This window comes from Dipodomys merriami, unplaced genomic scaffold (genome assembly GCF_024711535.1).
Source record: "Dipodomys merriami isolate MVZ:Mamm:240054 unplaced genomic scaffold, mDipMer1.0.p SCAF_94, whole genome shotgun sequence".
NCBI classification, from domain to species: Eukaryota; Metazoa; Chordata; class Mammalia; order Rodentia; family Heteromyidae; genus Dipodomys; species Dipodomys merriami.
This window is the reverse complement of record NW_027206557.1, coordinates 3415700-3436730: the sequence shown is the minus strand read 5'-3', so window position 1 is coordinate 3436730 and position 21031 is coordinate 3415700. Positions and strand designations below refer to the sequence as shown.

The following is a 21031-nucleotide window of genomic DNA, read 5'->3' as shown; positions in this document are numbered from 1 at the left end:
ATTTTCCTTCATTCTGCCAACAGCAGGAGTATATAAAGAACTCTATATAGACAGAGAAGCTTAACAGGAAAATTAGGCAGTGGATATGTGTAGAAAATTCCCAAATAGTGTAAAAGTTGAAGACAGAATAAAACATCAAAAGAAATTAAAATCTATAGTGAGATTAATCTGCAAGAAGGGAAGGTCTAACAGGGTGAGGTGCCGGCTGGGGTCAGAGCAGTGACACAAGTCATTGTTAGGGGCACAGGGCCAGCATATGTGAGAACACTAACAAACCAGGGCACATGCCAGCACCTAACAGCCTCAGGAGACACTGTGATGAGAAGAGGAAGGATCAGCATGAGGACATTCGTTTCCACACGCCACTTTTCTCTGCTTCTACAGAGACAGTCACTTCATCCTCTTACCATGAGTGACCATGAATGAAGGGGCCCAAGGAGTCCCTTACCACCGAGGCTCCTAACATTGGTACCACAAGACTTTGACCACTCTCCCAATGCTTGGTAAAGTCACCAAGAATGAAGGCAGTGTTCAAACTCTAAGCTTTAATGACTATCCTTCCTCCCTAAAGATTAGGGCAGCTTAGTTGTAAGGCATGTGTTTGGTTTGACTTCCAACCCCCACTGCAGGCCAGCTGGGTGGGCTATTTTACCTTATAATCGTCACTCATCCCATCTGTCACACATTTGTATGTTTCTTGCAAGAATTTTTTCTTGAGCCAGGCCTAGTGACACATACCTTTAATCTTACCTACTTGGAAAATAGAGATTAGGAAAATCGCAGTTCAAGACAAAAAGTTAGTGAGACCCCATCTTAACAGACAAGCCTAGTATGATAGTATACATCCCAGCTATGTGGGAGCAGAAATAACTAAATAGCAAAAAACAAAACAAAAAACAATGTGTGTGTGTGTGTGTGTGAAAGAGAGAAATTGAGGACACAGCTCAGCTCAAGTGGTAGAGTACCTATCTAGCAAGCACTAAGCCCAGAGTTCAATCCCCAGTTACCCTCACACCAAAAAACAAGAAGAAAAAAGAATTTTCTCTTGAATAGGATACTTTGTTTTTGAATAGCCATCCATATGAGTGCTTACTACTTTTGTTTGTTTATTTTTGGTGATACTGGGATTGGAACTCAGGGCCACATGCTTGCTAGACTGGTGCTATACCACTTGAGTCATGCCTCTAGGCCCTTCTCTTTAGTGATTATTTTGGAGAGAGAATCTCATGGACTTTTTTACCTAGGCTAGTCTCAAGCTGTGATCCTCCAGATGTGAGCTTTCTGAGTTGCTAGGATTACAGAATGAGCCATCACTACCTTGCTCATACCTCTCCTCCCTCTCCCTCTCCTCCATTCCTCTCCCCTCTGTCCTCTCTCTGCTCTCCTCTCTTTTCTCTTCGCTGTTCTTGGCATAGGGCAAAAGATGGAAATAAGGAAGTGGCGCTGTGGCTCAAGTGGCAGAGCACTAGCCTTGAGCTGAAGAGCTGAGGGACAGTGCCCAGGCCCAGAGTTCAAACCCCACAACGGACCAAAAAAAAAAAAAAAAGATGGAAATAATAAAGGTCTCTCAGTGATATGTTGGGTTAATTTATGGTAAGTTATAAAGTGTTAGAATTTTAGGGCTTTGTTGTTGTGTGGTTGAAATAGTTGAGCAATATTCTCAAAGACCAGGTTATCTCAGTCACACAATTAAGAAGTGGATCTTTTATGTTTGTTTGTCTATTTAGATAGGCCATTTGTTAGACTATTAGATCAAGCAGATCTGTCTATAAAGAATAAGAATCTAGGAGCCAGAAAAGTATGAAAGATTTGAACAATAAAACATATTACCAGCATTCACGAGCTAGGCATATAATGTGTGCAGTGGGACAGTGATCCCATGTATTGCTTCACAAGTGGGCATGATCCATCTAAATCAAGGCCAGGAGAATGGTTGTGTTTGGAGAATGGAGGAGAAAAAAAAAGAACTTGAGAGCATTTTTTTAAGGTAATGGAACATTTTCTGATGTTGAGTTTTAGTTACATAGGTGTATACATGTGTCAAAATTCAGTGAACTGAGCACTTAAAAATCTGTGCACTTTCTGCATATTTAACCAGAAGAATAAAGACAAAACATTGTTAAAGGGAAAGAATAACTAGGTCTGGAAAGCAGTAATCGTACATACAGATGATTATAGTACAAGTAAAAAGCAGCATGAAAATGTCATCAGAGTGGCTGGGATGGGGGAGGGCAACCCTAGATCACCCTCTGTTAGTGAGTTCTTGAGTCTTATTTTGAGACTGGGATGGACTGCAGATTGGCAAAAAGAAGGAAAAAACTTCCAGTTCTAAAAAATCATAAAACCAAGAGCTTAGGGGGTACAAGGTCAGACCCAGGCAGGATACCAGATTGAGTAAAAAAAAAAAAAAGAATAGAGAAGCCATGCTTCGTGAGTCTTGCCATAAGAGTGAGAATTGAAGTAACAGCTTATGGAAACTTAATAATAATTCTATTTTGCCTTATTACTATGAAAATTATGTTTCTTGGGGCTGGGAAGGTGGCTCAGTGGTAGAATGCTTGCCCTGCATGCATGAGGCCCTGGGTTCGATTCCTCAGCACCACATAAGCAAAAAGAAAAAAGCTGGAAGTGGGGCTGTAGCTCTAGTGGTAGAGCGCTAGCCTTGAGCTGAAGAGCTAAGGGACAGCGCCCAGGCCCAGAGTTTAGGCCCCACGACCGGACCCTCCCCCCAAAAAAAGTTATGTTTCTTTTGAGTGTCCTTTCTGAGAGTTTGAGTATTCTATATAGTACAGCCTGACTGTGAAAATACACGTGTGCATTTATACACTAACATCTCTATTATTCCTGGAGGTTAGTATCTGCCTAGTCATTAGCCTCCTTAATTGGAACTAAAGTGCACTTGATGGCTTCTATTTCATCTCATTGCCTTTTTGATTTGTTTCCTAAAAACCCGTTATGAAGAGTTGGATTCATCTTTTGTGGAACTCATAAGGTTTGAGATGTAACAAAAGAATTCTTTTTATTGGCTATCTCAATTCAGACTGCCTATCAATTTCAGGAGTGTGTTAGCCATCCCTGGCATGTCCTTCTAAGACATTTCCACATTCAGTCAGTTTGACAGTTGAATCCTTGAACTCTTGGTCTAAAAGCCCTTGATACTAATTATTGTATTATGTTCCTCAAAGAACAGGAAAGAGATTAAGATAACAATAGATGGCTGTAACATAAAGCATAGAGAAAGCACCATGTGGTTTGTGGTATGTAAGCTGTACATGGAATCCAGGCACGAACTTTTAAAATTATCAGTGGTGTGTATTTGAAATACTTTGGAAAGAGTTCATCAGATTATTAAATTTGTACTGTAGTAAATTTTGGCAATTAACAATATTAAATGAAGTGAGTCCATTCTGGTCTGATCGCTGATAACCTTTTCTGACTGGGAAGAACGTTAGGCGCACTCACGAGTCAGCAGGGGTGCTCCAGGACTGCTGCACCCTTAAGATGTGGGACAAGGTGCTCTTGTGTCTGTCTCAGGGCCTTGATGTTTCCCAGGTGTCTTTCATTAACCCTCGCTGCTTAGAATATAAGCTGCTGTCACCTGGGTTGGTCCCCCTCCAGTTTTCACACTGCATAAATACAGTGAGAAAAAAAATTTTAAAGTGCTCCTAAGAAATAACTTTGAAGACTGAGGAAGTCTCCCGGAAACATGAAGCATATTTGGCATCTTTTAGGTTATGTATGAATTGGTTTTATGACTGGCTCGCGGAATCCATGTTATTATTGTACTGTCACACCTTGTGTATGGATAAAGGGATAGATCATTTACTCATTTCTGTGAAAAATCATGGCTACTTTGGAGCAGAACTGGCAGTATTATCAACAATTTATGAATTGGAGATTTGTTCAGGTAAAATAGAGCTTGTTTTTTCTTTTTCATTCTCTCTCTTTTTTTTTTTCAGTACTCTGGTTTGATCTCAGGGTCTTGTGTTTGCCAGGCAGGTGCTTTATCAATTGAGCAACAGTCCTGATCCTTTTTGCTTTGGTTTTTGAATAAGGTCTTCTGTCCTTTTTTTTTTCCTTTTTTTTTTTTTTTTTTTTTTTTTTTTGTCGGTGGTGGGGCTTGAACTCTGGGCCTGGGCGTTGTCCCTCAGCTCTTCAACTCAAGGTGAGCGCTCTACCACTTGAGCTACAGCGCCACTTCCATCCTTTTTCTTTTTTTGTTGGTTTAGCTTGGTTTGTCCCAGCAGGCCAGTGTGGCCTATGATCCTCCTATTCACACTTGTATAGCTGATATGACAAGTATGTGAAAGAATCTATCCCATCCATCCATCCCAGGGGACCACGCAGAGGCAGGCAGGCACAGGAGAAAGATTATTACAAGGTTTATTAGAGGAGCTATATTTCCCCTGGAGAGGGAACTCACATGGCACCCTCTGCTATCTAGGTAGCAGGGGAATCTCAGAGCAGGAGGTGAGTTAGATGGGAGCTCAGGTGGGTCTGGGCCGAGAGAGAGAGGGGCCAGCTGTATGGCTGGAGCTCCAGGGCTGGGAGGAGCTCAGGTCTCCGTGGAGCTAAGGACCAAAGGTGGGCATAATGCTCACATCCAGCTTTTTATTGCTTGATATGGTATCTCTTGAATATATATATATATATATATATATATACATACATATATACACATGTATATATCTACATACACACACATTATACATATATATGTAGATATACACATGTGAATATATGTATATATGTGTGTATATATATGTGTGTATATATATATATATATACATATATATATGTATATATATATTTGAACTGTGCTGGCCTTGAACTGTGATCCTCCTGATCTCAACTTCCCATATATATAGAATTATAGGTGTTTAACCAATGGTGCCTGACTAAATGTAAGTTGTTTTAAGCCAAATGCCTCAGTGGGCAAACCCTTGCATTTGTAACTGTTCAGGAGAATTATTTGATTTGGTGTCAGTGGATAGGGACATGGCAAGGAGGTGTGGCTATCTCTCTGCCTACTGAGGCTCCACGTTGTTGATGAGGTTCTTCACAGCCTGTGGTTGTCTTCTATACAAGCCTCTATGCCTGTCCCCATGGGCTCCATGCTTTAAATACTTTGCCTCCCAAAGAAACTGTATCAGTTTTTTCACTGTTACTAATACAAGAAAAATTACATGTTAGATTCAGTGCAGAATGAGCCTTGACCTTTTACTTCATGTTTGGAAACAAATTATATACTCCATCATTTAAAAATCAGTGAAAATGATTGTTAATTCTCCATTTGACCTGCAAAGAGTTTAGGATGACTGAAAGTTCTGTTACCAACTCAAAATGGGTTATGTATGACACTAGACCCTTCTTTCAGTGTGACTGTGGTTTATAAGTGTAAAAGTGACTTGACTTGAAGACAAGTTTAAGCCAATAAAGTGAATTCCTAAGCAAAGAAGCCATAACCTTAGATTCTTGGTTATGGAAACAAAGAGCTCCAACAGTGATCACCAGAGTCCAGGAAGGTGTTTGAATTGAGCTCTGACCTTTGGGATGACCTTTGCTATCATCTCAGGTTTAAAGAGAATTACCCTCCTCCTCTTTTCCCCCAAAGGCAAGCCTGGCCAGAATTCCAGCTATTCCTTTTGAAGAACGGTACCCAGGGTACAGTGAATCGGGTTAGGATATGACCTCACACATCTGTGTTTCCCTAGGACCCCCCCAAAACAAGGTACCTCCACTTCTGCCTTCAGGCAAAGTGCTTTCTCAGTCCAAACCAGCTTTCATAGCTCCTGATAACAGGAGGTATCTTACTCTGGCCACAAACTGCCTTCTTTGGGGTGATCACTTTTAGAGAATAGAAGATAAAAATGAAAAAGGTTAAGGTGATGAAAATGAAATAAGTTATTTGAGGGTTGTCAAATATGTTGTTATTTTAGATGATAGAGATTATTTTAAATTTCTCCTAATTTTCAACATGTCTAGCTACCATCTTATCATCAGAACACTTCTGGAATTGTAATAAACAACTTACCCAATCTGTATAAATTTGTTATACACTGCTAAGGACTTCAACTGGAAATACAATTAGTCCTTTTAGCAGGATTAGTCATTATAGACAGCTGATGTGCATAATACACTAAGGAGAGAGAGATGTAAACAGCCCTGTGTCACTTGCTTGTCATGACAACACACAGAAGTCTTGGCTCCAGTAGTACATGTATTAAATGAGTGCTGGCCTGGATTTGTGTCAAGATTTAGAGATCTTAAGTAAGAGCCCAGAGCATCATGGGATGGGAGGTTAAGTAACTGCTTTTTCTTCTGGGAGCTCTAGACCAGACTCGGGAGTCTGTGGATTGGGGAAAAGAAGTCACAGTACAGTCTGTTCTTCTATCAAAAGACCTTACTAATGCATGAAGCCCTTAGGAGGTGAGGAAGACATCTCACAGAAAGGACTACCCTGCCTGGGGAAACAAAGTTAATGGTCAGGCTTCAGGAGAACTGCATGTCAGGGAGGGAATGGAAGAAGAGCCGACAAAGCTATTGTGATTACTGGAGAGAACCCATTTCTGTTGAGACTGGAACGACACAGGTGAAGGCCTAAGTCTGGATTTCAGGTCTTCAAATGATTGGCTGACTCACTGTTGGTACAGATGCTAGCAGAGCCTAAACTGGCTGGCACTCCTGTTAGTGCTCTGCTCTGACTGAGGAATCGCCCGTGTTCATGTGTCTTCCCCATACACTGTTCTTTAACATGCAGATTTGCATAGGGTGAAGAAGTTTTGGGGGAATTTCTACATTTATATCAGAAATGCTAATGTACAAATATAAGTGTGTACTTGGCAAACTACTTCTGTGTTATATAAAATTAAATTTGCAAAAAGACAGGAAATTAGATGAAAACCAAGGCATGAACCTGTTTATTGTGTTGTTCTGATCTGTTGGATTGTGTCTTTCCCAGACTGTTCATCCCTTCATTGAAACCATTATTGTGCATTTAAATTTTACACACACACACACACACACACACACACACACACACACACACACACACACACACACACACACACACACACACACACACACACACACACACACACACACACACACACAACCCCCCACCCACCAGTCCTGGGGCTCAAGGCTAGTACTCTATCACTTGAGCCATAGTCTCCCTTTCAGCTTTTTAATAGGTAATTGGAAGCAAGAGTCTTAAAGACTTTACTACCTAGGCTGGATCTGAACCATGATCCTCAGATCTCAGCCTCCTGAATAGCTAGGATTACAGCTGTGAGCCACTGGTGCCTGGCTGGTACTACTATATTTAATTTTGAGGCAGATAATGTAGATTGGTGTTCTTTCAAGTAATAAACACGAATGAAAAGCACAAACTTTATTGAATGTGAATGATCTCTCATTCTACGTTATGGTTGCTTGAGATTCAGACAGAACAATTCAGACAGTGATAGCTTATTATCATAGGGATATCATGACCATCCTTCACCAGTGGAAAGAGGTGGCCTGAAAATAGTCTCATAGGAAAGCCTAACTTTCATGAACTAGGAGGTCTTGGCTTGTGTTTCTATGTCTAGCCAGGCACAATTCTGGGCCTGTAGTATTGCCATTTGGTTAATGTTAGGTTTTTAAAAAGAGGTAGCCGAGTAAGAACTGCACCACGCACGTGGTATTCAGGTAAGGGGTAGGTTTATTCAGTAGACTTGCTGGGACCAGGCAAGGTTGGCACTCCACGCGGCTGGCAAAAGAGAGAGAGCTGGGAAAGAGAGAGGAAAGAGAGAGAAAAGAGCTAGAAAAGAGCAGAGTCTCAGGGCCAGTGGCGCAATGGATAACGCGTCTGACTACGAAAAGAGCAGAGAGAGCAGAGAGGAACAGAGAGAGCTAGAAAAGAGCAAGAGAGCTAGAATAGAACAGAGAGAGAGAGAGCAGAGAGAGCTAGAAAAAGGCAGAGAGAGAGAGCAGAGAGAGCTAGAAAAAGGCAAAGAGAGAGAGTCTGGGCCTGCACTGGGCCTTATGTAGGGTATGGGCAGAGAAAGGTGTGGCCACATCAAATTCAGATGTGACCTCAGCAGACGCAGATGTGACTTCTTCCAGGTGTCCCAGTTGCCTAGGTAACGCAGGTACTGGGTGGAGACTTCGCTGTGAGGAGGGTGGAGTCTGCTAGCCATCCAGGAGCGGACCTTACAGTTAACACTGATCAAAAATATTAAAATGATGATATATAGTAATTAACTCTAACACTTAATGAGAATACTAAATATCAACTCTGTTTTATTGGGAGAGCTTGTCATTTCCCTACTGTAAGGTTTTAGGCAAGTAAAGGACCACACAGAGAGGAATAAAAAAATTGACAAGAAAGTTTATTGGGGTATGCTCCCAGGCTGACTCCCTGGTTGGGATCAGAGAGGTTGCACTGAGTTTGGTTGTAGAAGAACTTTTATAGGCTGGGTAAAAGTGGAACTTGTAGCCTGTAGCTTGTTTTGAATGGTTTTAGGACAGTGCACTCGAAGAATGGTTGACTCAGATGGTGTTTTTGATAGGGATGTGGTCTTTTTCGGCAGCAGCTTGTTTTTCCCTAGTGGCCTAATATTTTTCCTGGCTGTTTACTTCCTCCAGCAGCATGAGCGACACTTAGATTGTAAGGAATTGTATCATTCTGCCAAATCTAAAACCAGGTGAACATGAGTTATTGTTGTAAGTTGCATTATTGCAGAAGCCACATTTTGGAAGATGGAATATTGGAGTCTTTATTATTATACAGTTAGCAGGCTGAAGGTGAAGTAAGGAAATCAGGTCTGGCTGGTGCCTTGTTGGCCACATGGTGGATTGTAGGGTCTAGCATCTTGTCTTTATGCTGGGGGAAGAAAACCCCCTGTCCCTTACCTGCCTCCCAAGTAATGGGCGTGTCCAGACCCCTGGAGGCAGGGGTGAGCACTTGGCTGATAGGTTACTGAATCTTTCAGTAAAGTGCCTGGGACTGGGAATTTCCTGTGGACCTGCCCCCTGCTCTGACCCTATTTAGGCCTGGACCAGCCCAGCGGCCAGGACGCCATGCCATGTGTATCTCGTGATCGTGTCCAGTGTCCTATCTCCTGGCTCATCTCCAGTCATCATGGCATCCCAGTTCAGCTCACCATTGGAGCTTAATTGGCTTGTTGGTATTGGTTTTGCTCTTTCTTTCCTTTTTTGGTTCCTCGTGGTGCTATGTGTATTTGGGGGCTGCAGGCCTTTGTAACAACGGGCAGCCTGCAGCCTGTTAACTGTGTAATAAAGACTCCAATATGCTATATTTTAAAATGTAACTTCTGGCTGATTCACTTTACAACAAAGGAAGCCAGTTGTTACAAAGGCCTAGCCCCCAAATACCCACAACATGGTTAGAAAACAGGCCAGAGAGGAAAGAAAGAATAAAAACAATACAAACAAACCAATTCAGCTCCGATGGAGCCATGATGATTAGAGGCGAGACAGGAGACAGGACACAGGGCATGATCATGGAGACACATGTGGCATGGTATAATGGTGCTGGGCTGGTCTAGGCCTAAACAGGATTGGAGCAGGGGGCAGGTCCACAGAAAATAACTAGTCCCAGACACTGGACTGACAGATTCAGTAACCTATCAGCCTAGTGCCTGCTCCTGCCTCCAGGGATCTGGGCATGCCCATTACCTGAGAAGCAGGTAATGGACACGGGGTTTCCTTCCTCCAGCATGAAGACAAGATACCTGACCCTACCATCTCCCATGTGGCCAATATGGCCCTGGCCAGACCTGACCTCCATACTTCAGTATTGACATCTGGTCAATGTTATGATGGTAGGTGATGGACAGCCTGGGGAGAAGGCTGTTTGTAAGTTGTATTTAAATGTCTTGACACACAGGACATTTGATGTGTGGCTCTGAAAAGACAGAAAGAGGTTAAGTGAGGAAGGGGTATGATTTCTGCCTTTTTCCTGTCCTGTCAACATTCCTCCTATTCACCAAAGGTGAACTCTGTTCTTCAAGGTCAGCCCCTTTTTCTCAGGCCATAGTATGCAGCACTGGCCAGGAGGCTGGGGTGTTTTCTTTTCTACTCCCTGTCCACAGAACCCCAGTGGAGCCCTCAAGCCCTGTAGCTGGCATCTGGACCAAACCTGGATGTGTGGAGAACAAACTCCATCTGAGCTGCTAGGCTCCTTTCTCCCAGATCAGACTGAAGTGTGCAAGCCCTGCGACCAAGAACTTTAATGGCTAGAGGATGGGGGAGGCCAACCAAGGGAGGAAGGAAAGCAGTGAATTCATAATATAAGCAAAGAAGCATGCCACAATCAAAGACCATGCAAATATTTTTTTCTTACACATTATCATGAGGGAAGAAACAGACAAACAAAGATTGCTAAAGATGTGCAACAAGAGACAAACCAGAATGTTCTGTTTTATTCTTGGTTGGCAGTCTTCTCCCTCACTTCTAGGCCAGATGGCTACAGACTGATATGTCAGGAAGAAGCCTGAGGCCTAAATGAATTGTTGAAGTTGCAGGGAAGCAGGGACAGTGGGCATCCCACTCAGAAACAGCCTTGGGAAGATAGTCCTCTAAGCCTGGGTTCAGAGGACAATAAACTACATATCACCTTTATGTCTGGTCTCCACTGTAGACAGATGGCATTAGCCTTCTTTTTCATAAGCTTTATTTTGCCAAAACTATCCCTAGAGCAATAATTGCCAGAGCTATCATGGCACTGTAGACTGCTGAAAGCCATCCATAGTGAAGCAACATGATAATTAGGGGCCTACAGTCTTGTTTTCTTTCTAAGCCCTAATGGGGCTTCAGACAACCCACAGTCAGAATCCCAGAGGGTCATAGAAAATTTGGTTGGCCTCTGGTGTTCTGAGGAGCTGTTAATGACAAGTGGGGCTCCCTTTGCCCCACATATTCTGCTGCAGTGTTAAAGAAGAGAGGAAATCATTTAGTTAGTACCATTGAGTACTTATTCCAAGACTGACTTTTATTTTTAATAACAATGTAAGAAATATTTGCAATGTACAGAGATAAAATTATTGTGGTAGGGAAAAATGTTTACCATCAAAGCTGAAATATGGTATCAAGTGTTTGTCTCTCCTCCCCACCCCCACTTTCATGGGCATACAATATACACATACACACACAGCTTATTAATCCAAGATATGAATGCTTATGTAATATTAGTGTCTTTTTGGTAAAGTTTTTGTTTATGCAAAGAGACAGCAAATATTTTTAGTTATAGTAGATAGATAGAGAGGAACTATAAGGAAAGTAAATCTTTAAAAACTTAAGCTGTAATTGGAAATCTATTAAATTTTCCACTGGCTTTGTGTTTGAATGAAGGTAGTGAAATTTATTCCATATTAAAGGGAAAATACGCATTTCATTAAGCAAGTATGACTTACAAAGTGGCTGTGTCCCTGTAACCTTGAATACCAGAATGTGAACAAAATAATCAGATAACATCTTCATTTCAGTGTCCTCCTCACAAGACCTCTCTCTCCACTAATTTATGTTAATCTGATCCAAAGACATATTGGTAAATGGTAATTAGAAAAGACTGTTTTGCTTTGTTCTAGGTAGATTTTATGATTCTTGTTTTTTAATTAAAAAAAAAAAACCTGAATTAAAACCAGGTCTTCCTTGGCTTTTTCTCTTTCTTTTATGAAGGATTTTTTTAATGTATCCTGGATATGAGTAAATAAATGTGTCTTCTAGATAAAATGGAATGCTTAGGGTGGCTGCTGTAAAGGAAAAAAAAAGTTTGCATGTCAGGTCCCATCCTCTGACATCCATGGTGTCTCTCCTAAAAAAATGTCAGTACAAGCTTTGATTAAAATGTGGGAAGAAGTAATTCCATCCAAAAAGTTCAAAACTGAAAATAGGACAGATAGAAAGGCCCAAAGTAGAGGGATTACTGACTTTTTATTCTGATTGCAAGCACTTCTGCAGAACACCCAGTCTAGCTGTAAATTACATAGGTGGTTAGGAAGTGGTGATTAGGAAGTAAGGCAGCCACTTTGAGTTGGTGGTGCAGGGCAGTCACTTCCCAGAGCCAGCAGGCACTTCAGATCATTCTAAAGCCTTGCTTGAGCAGAGAGATTAGGACTTAGCCTTTGTCCTCTTGCATGGCTTCTATGACATTCTTCAGACATTGTTTACAAAGGGGATCCTCTTTCTGGAAAATGCATAGGACACTGATTAATGAGTGGCAGAAACAATTAGTTTTATAATACTGAGTGGAGAGAGCACTTTTCCTAAGATACAAGAGGAATGTGAAGAGCAAGCTGGATTAGCTTAGGCTTGTGCAGTGTTTTAGTCTCCACAAAACCAGTCTGATAATGTGGCTACCCTTGCAAAAAACAGTCTGTTAATAAAGGGGTGGTGTCAGGTCCTCTCTTCAGCCTGCCAGCGGGAGAGGTTTGAACAATTTTGGGGATACCAGAGGAGCAAGACTTGAGTTCTGGCTGCCCTGTAGTTACTCCGTGAGAAATATCAACAAAGTCTTCTTTTACAGTAAGAGTCAGATTCCTTCTGAAACTTTCTTGTTGATAGGTGCTCAAAATGTATTTGGGTTAAAAACTTTCTTTCTTTCTTTCTTTCTTTCTTTCTTTCTTTCTTTCTTTCTTTCTTCCTTCCTTCCTTCCTTCCTTCCTTCCTTTCTTTCTTGCCAGTTGTGGGGCCTGAACTCTGGGCCTGGCCACTGCCCCTCAGCTCTTCAGCTCAAGGCTAGCACTCTACCACTTAAGCCACAGCACCACTTCTGGCTTTTACTGTTTATGTGGTGCTGAGGAATCGAACCCAGGGCCTCATGCATGCAAGGCAAGCACTATACCACTGAGCCACCTTCACAGCTCAAACTCTTGAATTCTTTAATAGCTAGCTGATCATTTTATACTCAAGATTAATTTGTCTGGAAGCCTGGGATGCTACCTGTTGCAAACTGTGCAATGGTGACTTAGAAGACTGTTAGAGACCCCAACAGCTCTATTTAGTGTTTGAAAGTACTATTTAGCTTCATGTAAAGACTGCTAATCAATGCACTTAAAGGGCCCTTTCCATAAAGTAACCTGTCCTTTGCCATATAGCTGCCATTTATAGATCAATAAAAGTCCAAAGAGGTTAAGTGGCTTGTCAAAATAACACAGCATGTGGCAAAATCAGAAAAAGACTGGAGGTTTTTTGTTTCCAGTTTAAATGGAGCCTCGAGGAGACAGTTTGGCCTGGGCATCCCTGGGTTATTTTGCCTTTATCTTTTTGAGGACTAGTCATTGTGGAGATCTCTGGGTTCCGCTAAACTGTTGAAGTTGCTTTGTCAAAGAAGAAATGTAGAAATCAGCTGAGGAAAGGTGATTCAGTGAGAGTACAGAAAACCATGGTTTCACTGGGTGGTACATATAGCTGTTTGGCCATTTGATCCCTGAGTTTCTTCACTGATAGATGACATTAGTGTATAGAATTAGACTTAGAGAATTAAACTTCTAGTCCAGTTTAAGAATTTGTATAACTGTCTTACCGTCTTGGAGAGTGGACAATTCTGTGTCCATTTTTCGTGAAAAACCCTTCTTGCTTTCAGCTAGTACAAGAAAGAAAAGGCTAAAGGCTATAGCTCATTGTTTGAAACACAAGTCAGAGTCCTGTTTCTGCAGAAGCCATGAGTTACAGAGTTTGGCCCAGGCCTGAAGAAGCTGGCCCCTGCTAATCGCATGGCCCTGTTCATAAACAGGTGTTTGCCCAAGAGGACTGTAATTACTTTCTCTTAAATGTTATGGAAGAGCGATTCATGACATAGATGGACATTTCTTCATTTTATACCCTGAGTACATTATGGCAGGAGCTCAGTGAGCTTCCTTACTAGCAGTGGAAGAGATGGAATGCCAGAAACTGTAGCACCTCCTTATTTGGGATTTCTGAGTTTAACTGACAGGCACTGTCCCTATCTTAATTAAATGCTTCTCAACGCAGTCTTTGAAAGACAGCTCTTGTGAAGTGTGTCAAATGGGAATAATGAAGTTAGGGATCAGCAGAATAGGACCCAGTGGTCATTAACAAGAATATTGAAGTCAGTTAGAGATCAGCTAAACAGGGATAAATGGTGATTAAAGGGCCTCTGCTGATTGCTGAGGCCCCTTGGAGTGAGGCTAAAGAAGAGAGACATCTATACAAAACCAAGTCTTTTCCCTGGAGACCATTCTCTCCTGCTAAACCGGTTCTCCACATTAGCCTGGATCCTGCACTCTCCTATTGTTCAAAGCAAGTTTAATTTCCCTGGAGAAACGATTCTCCACTGGAGTGTAGGGGGGTGGTTTGGACCCCCATTCAAGATACTTGGCCATATCTGGGGACGTTTTGGGGCCTCACAACATAGGAGGAAGGGCAGTATGCTGTTGTCTAGGACTGGAAGATGAGGGTTTAGGAGGACAGGGATGTAATGAAAGTTCACGTGCTCAGAGGAACTGGTAGATGTGCATGCTGCCAGCCTGGCAGTTCATAAAGAGAGCCAGGTTGGCCCTCAGGGTGGAGAAAGTACTAGAATGACCTGGGGCTCCCAGGTCATCTTGTGCATTTTTTTAAACTTTTTAAAGAATACTTTTTTTATTGTAAAAATACTGTACAGAGGGGTTACAGTTACATGAGCAAGGTAATGAGTAAGTATATTTCTTATCCAGCATTGTTGCCTCCTCCTTTGTTTTTCCCCTACCATCCCTTCCCTTCCCACCTCCTCAGCTACCTATCTGCCCACCTCTCCTCCCCGCCACCCCCACCTAAATTGCAAAGTTTGTTTTTTGACATAGCGTCTTGTACATCTCATTGTTGCAATGGGTCAATCTGTATTCTTATTATTTTAACACTTTGTTTTTTCCCTTCCCCTCCCCAAATTATACCAACATCAAATACAGTGAAAACAGGGGTTATATGGTGGAGGAGGGACATACAAAGCAACAAAAAAAAAATCACATGGTACCTTATAAATACGTTAGAAACAATAGCAAGGAAGAAAAAACCACTTGTGTCCCTTTCTTGGGGTTCATTTCACTTAACATCATCTTATATGGTCATTTGTACATAGCTTTTGACCTTTTCTGCTTTGTCCTAGACATATACTAGTTATTGCAAATAAGGGACACCATGGGACCTATGTTTCTTTGGGCCTGGCTTACTTCACTTAATATAATTTTTTTCCAAGTCTTTCCATTTCCTAACAAATGGGGCAATGCCATTCTTTCTGATGGAGGCATAGAATTCCATTGTGTGTGTGTGTGTGTGTATGTGTGTGTGTGTGTCTCACATTTTCTTGATCCATTCATCTACTGAGGGCCATCTGGGTTGGTTGCATATCTTAGCTATGGTAAATAATGCTGCAATAAACATAATTGTGCTGGTAGCTTTAGTATGGTCTTGTTTGTGATCATTTGGGTAAATGCTGGGTCATAGGTGAACTCTATGTGGAGTCTTTTGAGGAACCTCCATACTGCTTTCCAAAGTTGTTGAACAGGTTTTCATTCCCACCGACAATGTAGTAGGGTTTCCTTTTGGCCACATCCCCTCCAGCATCTGTTGTTTAGTTAGAGTTCTTGATTATAGCCATTCTAACTGGGGTGAGGTAGAATCTCAATGTTGTTTTGATTTACATTTCTTTTATGGCTAGAGAAGTTGAGCATTTCTTTGTATGTCTATTAGCCACTCTTATTTCTTCTTCAGAGAAGTTTCTCTTTAAGTCTTTAGCCCACTTATTTATTGGGCAGTTGTTTCTTTGAGGTTTTGTTGTTGGGGGATTTAATTTTTTGAGTTCCAAGTATATTTTAGATATGAGACCCTTATCTGTTGTATGGCTAGTGAAGCTCTTCTCCCAGTCTATGGGCTTTCTATTGATCTTGCTAGCTATGTCCTTTGCCATGCAGAAGCTCTGCAGCTTCATGCAATCCCATTTGTCCAACCTTTCTTTGATTTGTTGTGTTTCTGGATCTCTATTAAGAACAACTTGTCTATTTCTTACCTGATCCTCAGTTCCTTTCACTAAAGAGCAGTAGCAGATGCTACCGATGTTTCTGGGATCTGTGTATATTTGTTGGTACTTTGGTTTGTAAAGTCTAATTGGTTTGTAATTGAAGTCAGTTTTTCAGACTTGGTTTTTATGTGAGTGTTTGAGCTTATATGAGCCATTTGCATTACACAAATAGTACTAACATTTTAAATGACATATTTTTATAAGCTAAATGAAGTCTGTATAATGTGATTCTTAACTTGTATTGCTTTACCACCTGTAAGTGATATTTGCAGCCATGTTGAGTCGATGGGGTTCTATTTCATAGCTTCCTGCAGCTGAAAGGCACCAAAGTTGCCCTTCTCTCCATGTAGATCATTTTTTCTGAGATGGGTGAAATAGAAGAGTTTATTGGATGATCTTCATTAGTTATTTTTCATCTAATAGAAGTTTAAGGTTTAAATCATTCTAAGACCAAATTCTGGAATTAGGCCTTTCTGGATAGGTCTTCCACCACTTGGGCCATGCTCTCATCCCTTTTAGCTTTAGCAATTTTTCTGATAGCTTTTTACTTTTTGTCCAGGCCAGTGTGGTCTTCCTACCTACTGTCCCCTCAGTAGCTCGTTTAACAGTGACATACCATCATACCTTGCTTGTTTTCTGAGATTGGGGAGAGGTGTGTCTAACTTTCTTCCTTTGCTGGCCTTAAACTGTGATTTCAGCATCATATGTAGCTGGGATTACAGATGCAAGCCATCATATCTGATTTAATTTCTAGATTTGTTAAGCTTTATCTGTAACTGGTCTATTTCAGAAATAATCTTGTACACTCATGATTGAGCTGGTAAGCTGTCAAAGTTTTCTATATGTGGCATTAGAAACAGTTCAGGCCCAAATAAAAATAATGTAAGCTTTTAGACAAGTTTTATTACTTAATAAAACTTTTTGTACTGTAAGAACCCCTTAGATTACTGAGTTACAAATTTTATGACTTTTCACACTTAAGTATACATATAAAGAAAAAATACTTGCAAAATCAGTTGCTTAAGATGAGGAAGTGACCTCAGAGCCTGGGATCCTTTGCTGACCCACAGTCAGGTAATTGACAGTCAGGTGATTATTGGTTTCAGGCAGTTGAAGAGGAAAGGAGGAGGGGCTGTTCTCTGGAGTAGAGTAACAAAGTTATTTTCACTTCAGCATCTTTGGGGAATCACTTTGAAAGTCAGAGTTGTCAATGTCTGTATTTTCTGAAACATTACTGTCCTCCGTGTCATCAGAAATTTTGGTCATATAGTACTAAAGAAAAGAAAAACAACACACCATTCTGAGATGAAGTTCACTTATAATGTAGAAGTACCATAGTACATTCTGCAGTGCTAGGTGCTCACAGTTCTGTGTGACTGAAGCATTCCTATCACTTCAAGAGTGAGACTTGGTCTCTCCCCCACCCTCTGCCCTCATTGAGGTCTTTATGGATTTATCTCTTGTGTGAAGCATATGGTCTTTGCCAGGCTCTTTTCACTTAGCACAATGTGAAACACTTAATGCTTAGTATTTAAGGATGAATACTATGCCATTGTTTGGCTACCCCACACCTTGCTTCTCCATCATCCATTTGGAGCTCTCTGTGCTGTTTCATCTTTCAGCCCTGTGGCCAGTGTGGCTTTGATCATGCAGTTGGGATGCACCTCCACTGTGGGAGCAGGTTCCAGTGCTCTTGGACAAGGAACAGCCAAACTTTTCCACGGCAGGAGAGTGATTTTTGAAATTATTTCTAATGTCTGTTATCTAAATCAAAATATTTCCATCAATGCTTTGATTTTTGTTATTAAAAAGACAATTATTCTTTAACATATCTACTACCACCCCCCCCCCAAAAAAAAAACGCTGCTTAAAAAGCATCTTTGGATAATTTCCGTGTTCCTCTCAGGAGAGTTTATAAGACTCTCAGGAAGAAGGTTCTTGGCTTTTGATTTCTATTCTTCTTCCCTAAGCAATTAGCTAGCTCTCCCTTGAGCTCACCATAGGCCAGTGTCAATGTTCAGGCACAGTATCAATTTTCCATAGGACTTAATCAAAAACAAAAGAAAAACAAATAAAAAATTATCCTGAGTGCTCAGTTTTCCTTTATATATTTAAAGAGACAATAAATACCTTATTTGTTCTGAATGGAAAAAGGAAAGAAATGAACACTTGAAAAAATGTCCTCATGAATAGAAAGCCAGCCTCTTCTCTGCCTTACCATGTTGTAGGGGTTGGGGCAAAGGAGAGGCTTTGAGATGCACTTGTACTCTATAACCTCCCTCAGGCCAATTTATCACCAGGGGTTAAGAAATAATGTTGCAGTTCTGTGGCTTTTATTTTTAGCAACCTACTGTCAGTTTGTATTGTTTTCTTAGCACTTTATTTATTTATATAAATGTGGAGAAGGAAGCCTGGGATCCTGCATGAGCTTTCTTATGTTCTCAGAGAAGTCACCACAGAGCTGGCTTGTTTGAGATGCTTGATAAACACACATTGAACTGAATCAGTAGTAAATTTTCCCTACAGACAGGAAGCATCAGGAGTGCAGGAAGCAAACTTGTCTGGCTCACAGGAAACTCCCAGCACCTACCAGTCTCTTCCACATGATAAATGTTTATTGAATAAATGAGTGAAGGACTGTAATGTAGATCATAAATATTTTCCAAGTGCCGGAACAGCTAATTCTTCCCATAATCAAAGGCCATTTAAATTTTATTTCTCTCTTTGACATCAGTAGGATATTCTATTCTGTCTGGGTTTTCCTTGGGGTGGGCATATTTGGTTCAGTACTAAATGATAAAGTAATTAAAATTTTGACTTCAGTTTGATCACTTAATGTGAGAAAAACTGTCTTTTCTATCAAAGTGAGTTGCTTAAAAGTTCCTGCTTTGACTTAGTGGCTTGGCTACTGTTAAGGAAAAGAAGAACTGCTTTGGGATAAGGAAAGATTTTTGAAATGTAAGGTTTTGTCTAAAAACTGTTTTTTTCGTGATAGAATTAAGATTACATCAGAAGATACACTTCAAATGTTCAAGAAATAGCTGGGGGTCTGGGTATGTTTTGAGATTACTTGTGTAGTGTTAATTTTATTTCAAAGACTTTCATGGTCACCTTATGTAAATTCCTTTTACCTTATTCAAACTAGCCAATCTGAGCTCAAACAATCTGAACAGAGGGGCCAGATTTGCTGTATTAGGGATAAATAGGGAGTAGCCTGCCTGTTCTGTGTGCTTGCTTGCCTGATTTTGTCTAGTGTCACACCCTAGCCTTGATGAGACAATGCTTTGTTTTTTGTGTCTATCATTGTGACTCTGGTGGTTCTTGGAAAGCATATTTATAACACTTAAGAACATTTTATTGGAACAGTATTTGGTTATATTCTAGCATCCCCTATTGTGAAATACCCCATTTTATTAAATATATTAAAAAATTCCAAATTTGGATCTAGGGTTGTGTCTTTTTATGTTTTATATTTACACTTGAAGTCCACCAGGACTTGCAATTATTTCTTAATTAAAGAAATATGTGTTTTTTTAAAAAAAAATTTTAGAAATACCATGCCAGTGTAGGAGTGAAGTTAACTGGTGCAGTCCTGCAGAAGTGTGGCCCTGGGTGATGGCTAGAGTTAGCCCTGGATATTCACAGTTACAGATCTCAGCATCCCCATAGATGTTTGCGCTTCTGTGCAAGAACTGTGGGACATCAGTGAAAGTGATCACAGAGGACTGACCTGAAAAAGTGAGGTAGCTTGACTGGACACTGTGACCGCCAATACCAGTGTCCTTCACAGTATTTTCAGCAGTGACAAAAAAAAAAAATGGTGACCTCTGATTGCTTTTAAATGGAACTTTTAAAAATCTGTGCTTATGGAAGAAAAAAACCATGCTTAATCTTCCTGCTTAGGTTCTTGAAGCCCTTTGGGGTACAGACAGAGGCAGTTACTCAGATGCTTTCAGAGGGTGAGAGACACATCTAGACCAGCAGCTCCTCTTCTTGGGGGGAGGCTCTTCTGGGTTCAAAAAATGTTGAGAACATTCAGGCAGTCTACTTATCTTAAAGCTTATTCATTAAGACATAAAATCTGAGTAAGCAGATCAACTATAAATTATTTTAACCTTTAAGGTTTAGAATTGTAGGGACAAAAAGAATAAAATGGGTCATATGAGGCTTTGAAAGTGATTGGTAAAATTAAGGAGAGATGGAGAGCCTGGGTAAAAAGTAGTGGATTTCCCAACATTTCTCCTCTCTCCTTCTTGAGCTCCCTCTTCCTCCCCACCAGTCAACTTTGCTCCTAGGACTTTTGCTATTAACACCCTATCAACCACACCCCTACCTCTCGTAGGATCTTACTTTCTTATGTAGATCTTGAACCATGATCTACCTAACTCTGTCTCTTGCATAGCTGAGATTACTGGCATCCACCACCATCTCCCACTCTCAGAATGTCTTAATTGCAGTGCTGTGCACAGGTTTTCCCTGTGTATTAGGTGACACTGGCTAGAGGATTGAGGCTATGTTGTCTAGCTCAACAATGATCTGATGACAAGCCCAGCCCGGCTGGTTGCCTGACATACTGTGGGCCAAACCACCAGTGAGAAAATGCTTAGACTTTCCCTTTGCAACCACTTGTGCTTAGTAGTGTGTGCTTAGAAATGAAGTAGCAAAGGGAGTTGGTATGCTAACTTCTTGGTATAAGGATGCCTTCTTCCTTTGATCCAGTTCATTAAGAACCTGGTGAAAGCAAAAAATGGTTATATTGTTGTGATCATTGGAATAAATAGGCTTCAAAATATTTCTATGTTTTCATGATCCTTTCTAATTCTAAAAACTTTGTGCTTCTAAACTGCATTAATATATTATCTCTATGAGCCATACCACTGTTCTTAATATTTTATTTTTGTTTGAAGTTAATCAAATTCCTTTATACTGGAACAAGCTTCAGCTGGTACAGTGAGGTTATTACAAGCAGATATAAACCAAGTAAAAGTAATGTTTTTCAAGTGTTTT

General features: G+C 40.8%; 1 protein-coding gene across 5 annotated transcripts in view; it reads left to right on the top strand.

Moving 5' to 3' along the window:
* The window catches only part of Bbs9 (Bardet-Biedl syndrome 9), a 318806-nt gene that overhangs the window by 191462 nt on the left and 106313 nt on the right, over nucleotides 1–21031 (top strand). The window lies entirely within an intron of this gene.